Below are 6,857 nucleotides of genomic sequence, written 5' to 3' on the forward strand. Positions count from 1 at the left end.
TCGCTTGAGCCCAGGAGTTGGAGGTTGCTGTGAGCTGTGATGCCACAGCACTCTACCCAGGGGGACAGCTTGAGGCTCTGTCTAAAAAAAATAAATAAATAAATAAATAAACTTTAGTATATTATGAAACTGGAAACTGACTATGCCTGTTGCATTGTGCTAACATAGTTAACAATACTTATAAAGCAAGCATCACTTAAAATAATAGCTTCAGCACAGAGATTTTGCTCATGCAAGATACAATGAAATGAGAGCATCTAGATCCGATAATATTTTTATTTTAAATCTGTGCAATAAACCCTTCATATTTCATGTCTTGGAAAGAAAAGGTGTACTGTCTATAGCTAGACTCACTAAATTTACCTAATTCAATCCAACTTCATGACATTTATTTTGAACATTGTTGAAGATACCTATTCCCTATGTTCTGTTCACAAGAGTGCCCGAAACACATAACTCTTTGTAGCAAAGAAAATCTCAGTTATGACCTGAATAAAGTGTAAAACCTGCACTCAGTCAACAGTGTCAGTTCATCCAAAGCAATTGAAGTATTGCATGAAATTGTTCTATTAAGTTGAAGGCTAACTCATGCTGCCAATCAGTTATGGTTCTCCTTGAAAGAGGCAGATATTTGTACTTTGAAACATTAGAAGGGTCTAAGCATGCTACAACTTCAAGGATACATTCTTTCACAATTTCTACACTCTGAATGGTTTCCCTTTCACTACTTTAAAAATTGCATAAGTGACATTATTACCAGGTCTTATTGCTGGTTGGGAGAATTGTCTTTGCTTTTGCTTTTCATCTTTTAATTTCTGCAATACAACCTTTTGTTCCTCTCCTTCTCATTTAAAATATTTGTGGTCCTATGAGTGTTATAATGCTGGTGAGCATTGAATTTCTTTAATGTTGATATTGCAGTATCACAAAGCAAGCAAATCATTTTATATTTAGCAGAAATAAAATAATATTGCAATTCCCAATCCTCATTTTTAAAAAATCTGTTGTCTTCCTTAAGTGTTCCCTTGGTCTTCTTTGGCATGATGTACTGTTAAGCAGACAGAATTTAAAATACTGTCGAGCTGTGCAACTATACACAAATTCCACTTCAAATAGAAACACAGGGCTCGGCGCCTATAGCTCAACCGGCTAAGGCGCCAGCCACGTACACCTAAGGTGGTGGGTTCGATTCCCCAGCCCGGACCCGCCAAACAACAATGACGGCTGCAACCAAAAAATAGCCGGGCGTTGTGGCGGGCGCCTGTGGTCCCAGCTACTTGGGAGGCGGAGGCAGGAGACTCGCTTGAGCCCAGGAGTTGGAGGTTGCTGTGAGCTGTAATGCCATGGCACTCTGCCCAGGGGGACAGCTTGGGGCTTTTTCTCAAAAAAAAAAAAAAAAAAAAAAAAAAACAAATAGAAACACAGACCACTATTGTCAAAAACTGATAAGGGCCCACAGAAACTCTCGCTAACCAGCCTCATGTGTTAGTGGCACCAGTTAGGCAGGGGAAGTTAGAACTAACTTATGAGCGTAGCAGCTGTTAATTCAGCCCTTATGCTTACCAATGTTCTAATTATACCAGTCAATCTGGGAGGGTTATTTCATGAGATTTATATTATTCTTCTGTATTTTAAGTGTGTTCATTTTTTAAATAAAATAAAAATATAAAAGTTGAATAAAAATGTGTGGATGAAAGTCAAAGAATGTATCTTATAAAATTTGAATTCAGTCAAGAGGCCATACTTAAGGACCTAAAGGGATACATATGGTCTTAAGCTGCAGGTTCCTCACTCCCATATATGGCCTAGTATATGGCCAATTTATTTTTATTTTTATTTTTTTTGCAAGTTTTGACCAGGGCCAGGTTTAAACCTGCTACCTCCAGTATATGGGGCTGGCACCCTACTTCTTTGAGCCACAAGTGCTGCCTTATATGGCCAATTTTGGTAAATACCTAATGTGTGCTTAAGAAAAAAGGATGATGGCCTGCCAAGAGTGGTGGGTTCAAACTCAGCCCTGGCCAAACTGCAACAAAAAAATAGCCAAGCATTGTGGCAGGCACCTGTAGTCCCAGCTACTCAGGAGTCTGAGGCAAGAAAATTGCCTAGGCCCAGGAGTTAGAGGTTGCTGTGACCTGTGTGACACCATGGCACTCTACTGAGGGCAGTAAAGTGAAACTCTGTCTCTACCAAAAAAAAAAAGGAAAAAAGGATGATATATGTAAATTGATTGAAAAGTAAGCAGCTGGTATACACCTAATAATTGGAGAAGACAGCAAAATATTCACTGATTTTGAGAATCATAACATCACACTCAAATAAGCATTTTAAGCCAGGCACAGGGACTCACGCCTGTAATCCAAGCACTCTGGGAGGCCAAGGCAGGTGGATTGCTTGACCTCAGGAGTTCGAGACCAGACTGAGCAAAAGTGAGGACCTGTCTGTACTAAAAATAGAAAAACTAGCCAGGCACTCTACGGAAGGCAACATAGTGAGACTCTGTCTCAAAAAAATTAAAAAATAAATAAAATCTAAAAAACACATCTACATAATTCATAGTTAGAGAACAAATCATATGGACAGTCAAAAACACTTAGAGTAAACAATAATGAAAACATGACATATAAGAATTCTGGGAAGATGGCTGACTAGTAGCAATCCTCGGCACAGGCTCCTGAGCAGAGAAAGAAAAACTGGATGGAATCGGACTCTATGAAGCCAAAGACAGGGAGCTGAGCCAAGAAAGAAATTTGGCAAGCTGTAACTCCAAGGAAGAGCATTCAAGAAAACAAACTACAGGCTCAGCACCTGTGGCTCAAGTGACTAAGGCACCAGCCACATACACCTGAGCTGGTGGGTTCAAATTCAGCCCAGGCCTGCCAAACAATGATGGCTGCAACCAAAAAAAAGCCAGGCCTTGTGGCAGGCACCTGTAGTCCCAGCTACATGGGAGGCAGAGGCAGGAGACTCACTTGAGCCCAGGAGTTGGAAGTTGCTGTAAGCTATGATGCCACAGCACTCTACCCAGGGTGACAGCTTGAGGCTCTGTCTCAAAAAAAAAAAAAAGAAAAGAAAAGAAAAGAAAACGAACTACAGGTACAAAGCTTATCCACAAGAGGATGGGAGACCCCTCCCCCAAGCAAGAGGCCTGCCACAGATAGTCTGCAAATGAGCAGGGAACAAAAGACCTCTCATTTTACCTTGCTCAAGAGAGCCGCTAAACTCCAGGTCTCTTTCTCCAGGGAGGTCCCACTTATGAACCTAGACACCACCCTGCCAGGCATAAAATTGAACAGATATTTTCCTCCACAAGTCCAAACTCCCAGTCCACCCTTTCCCCTTGCATGGTGTCCTGAAGTTCTTCCCCCTGCAGAGCACAGAGTGTTTGGTCTTGTCCTGAAAGAACTGGGCATAGTGTGGACTGCCAACCAGTAGGATGGAATCTGTGACTAAAGGGAAAGAAAGAGGATGTGGGAAGAAAGGGACACTAGGTGGGAGGAAGAACAGTCCCCTGGTTATGACTATGCCTAGCCAGTGGTAGTGTGGACTGCCAACCAGCAGGATGGAATCTGTGACTAAAGGGGAAGAAAGAGGATGTGGGAAGAAAGGGACACTAGGTGGGAGGAAGAACAGTCCCTTGGTTATGACTAAGCCTAGCCAGTGATAGTGTTGACCCTCAGTTCGAGCGTCTCTGGCAGGATAGGGTGCAGAACCCCTGGCTCTGATGGCACCCACAGCAGGAGAGTGGTTGCCTTGTGTGAACTGAGTTCAGCAGAGGCTTGATAGGCATGGACTGTGACCTAAGAGCAAGGATATGTTTCCCTGATTCCAACAGAACCCTTGAGCAGTGGCTTACTGGGTGTGAACCAAAACCTGAGGGCTAGAGTGTGTTCCACTGTCTACAGCAGGGCTGGTGAGCAGAAGCTTACCAGGTGAGGACTGAGACCTGCCAGCTGAGTGCAGGTGCCCTGACTCCAACAGAGCCTGCAAACAGAGGCTTGCCAGGCAGTGGACTGAGACTGGCAGGTGGGGGCGTGGTCCCCTGACTCCATCTGGTCTGGTGAGCAGAGGATAGCTGTGTGTGGACTGAGACCAGAGGGTGGGGCCCGGTGCCCTGACTCCAACAGAGCCTGCAAACAGAGGCTTGCTAGGCAGTGGACTGAAACTGGCAAGTGGGGGCGTGGTCTCCTGAATTCCAACTGGTCTGGCAAGCATAGGTTAGCTGGATGTGGACTAAGACTGGTGGGTGGGGCCATGGCAGAGAAGTGTGAGCAGAGAAGTGGACAACAGTGTGGACTGAGTCTGGCAGGTGGGAGTGTGGATCCCTGGCTCCAATTGTGCTGTTGGAGACCCTTGAATCCCTCTCTGTTGGGCAGGGTTTGCACTGCCTGAGACAATTTGGTTGGAACCTATGTCTGGGGATGTCCACTCAGGGACATTCTGAGGTTGACCTTCAAAAAAGGTGGAAAAGAATGAAGGGTAGGGGCTGGGCACCACAGCTGTTTGTATCTCTTCAAGGTCAAGATTTAAACCTAATACTGTTGTTCTTAGGATAAGGCAGAGGTTGGCTGATATCAAAACAGAGCTAGCTTGCACTATCTCATCAAGTAGGTCCTCAGAGTCTCTGGCTAAAACTCTGAAAGGGGCCTTTGTAAGGTCGTAGGAGATAAGCCACAATTACAAAGCCTAGTGCTTTGGTAAGGGGCTACTCTACTACCTGAGAACCCCAATTCGATCTCACTCTACCAGTTTTAATAACCAAACAGTGGAAAATAAACATGGTGCGGACCCAACAGAAGAACTCTGGCAACATGAATAACCAAAGGAAATCAACCCACCCCACCCCACCCCCAGAAATGACAAAGGAGATACAACTGAAGATACCATGCATAGACAAATGACAGCAATGTCAAAAATCGAATTCAGAATATGGACAGCAAATAAGATAAATAGAATGGAAGAAAAGATAGAAATTGAATTCCAAAAAGTAGTTCTGAAGTTGTCTCGAAATTAATGAATTCAAAGCCCAAGTCACCAAAGATATGAACATAATGAGAAAAGAGATAGCAGAGCTCAAGGAAACGAAAAAATTAGTGGAGTAGCTCCAAAATACAGTAGAATCCCTCAGTAATAGAGTTGACCAGGCAGAAGAAAGGATCTCTGAAACTGAAGACAAAGTTTTTGAATGTTCCCACACACTCAAAGAGGCAGACAAATGGAGAGCAAAAACTGATCATTCCCAGAGAGAGTTGTGGGGTCACTCCAAAAGATCAAACATTTGTCTTATAGGAATTCCAGAAGGAGAAGAGGATGGTCCTAAAGGTACAGATGCTCTACTCCAAGAGATTTTGGAGGAGAATTTCCCAAGCATTGTAAGAGATACAGAACTTCAGAACAATTTCAGAACCCCTGCAAGACTCATTCCAAATAAAGCATCTCCTAGACACATTGTGATTAACTTTGCCAGTTAAGATGAAGGTGAAAATTCTGCAAACAGCCAGACATAAGAAAAGCATCACCTACATAGGAAGAAATATCAGAATGACTGCAGATCTTTCAGCTAAAACGTTTCAAGCCAGAAGATGGTGATCGACCTTCAGTCTCCTAAAACAAAACAACTTCCAGCCCAGGATCCTCTATCCAGCTATACTGAGTTTCATTTGTGATGGAGAAATCAAATACTTTAATGACATAGACATGTTGAAGAAATTTGCCATAACTAAACCAAGTCTCCAGGATATTCTCAGACCCATCCTCCACAATGACCAGCTCAGTGCTCTACCTCCAAAGTAAACTTACCCAGAAATTTTTGAACAAAACCCAACTTCCACAGTGTTGAAAGGATGAAAAATGTCCACTGATATCCAAAAATCATGACACCCAAAACCCAACCAGGTTTATCAATTTTCTCAATTAATGTGAATTGTTTAAATTGTCCTCTAAAGAGGCACAGGCTGGCTGACTGGATACATAAACTCAGACCAGATACCTGCTATATACAAAAATCTCACCTTACCTTAAAGGATAAAAATAGACTCATGGTGAAGGGATGGACTTGTATAATACAGGCAAATGGAAACCAGAAAAAAGCAGGGGTTGCAATTTTAGTAGCAGATACAGTTGACTTTAAACCAACAGATGTAAAGAAAGATAAGGAAGGTCATTACATATTTGTCAAGGAAAACACCCAACATGAAGAGATTTTGAAAATTAACATCTATGTACCCTACCAGAACACTCCTCAATTCATAAAGCAGACCCTAATGGATATGAACAACTTGATATAATAGTTGGAGATTTTAATACCCCTTTTTGGGGTAGATCCTCCAAGAGGGAACTAAACAAAGAAATAGTAGACTTAAACCTGCCCCTAGAACAAGTGGACTTTACAGACATCTACAGAACATTTCACCCTAATAAAACTAAATATACATTCTTCTCAACAGCCCATGGGTCATCCTCTAAAATAGATCATATCCTAGGACACAAGTCTAACCTCAGCAAATTTAAAAGTGTAGAAATTATTCCTTGTATAGTCTCAGACTATCATGGAATAAAAATTGAACTCAACAGAAATGGGAATCTTCATACTCAAAAAAGTCATGGAAGCTAAATAATCTTAGGCTGAATGATAGCTGGGTCAAAGATGAGAGTAAGAATGAAACCAGCAAATTTTTGGAACAAAATGATAATGAAGACATAAATTATCAAAACCTGTGGGGTACTACAAAGGCAGTTGGAAGCCTTCATCAAGAAAACAGAAAGAGAGGAAGCCAACAACTTAATGGATCATCTCAAGCAACTAGAAAAGGAAGAACATTCCAACCCCAAACCCAGCAGAAGAAAAGAAATAACCA

This window comes from Otolemur garnettii, unplaced genomic scaffold (assembly GCF_000181295.1).
Source record: "Otolemur garnettii isolate 467f Iridium unplaced genomic scaffold, OtoGar3 scaffold00055, whole genome shotgun sequence".
Classification (NCBI taxonomy): domain Eukaryota; kingdom Metazoa; phylum Chordata; class Mammalia; order Primates; family Galagidae; genus Otolemur; species Otolemur garnettii.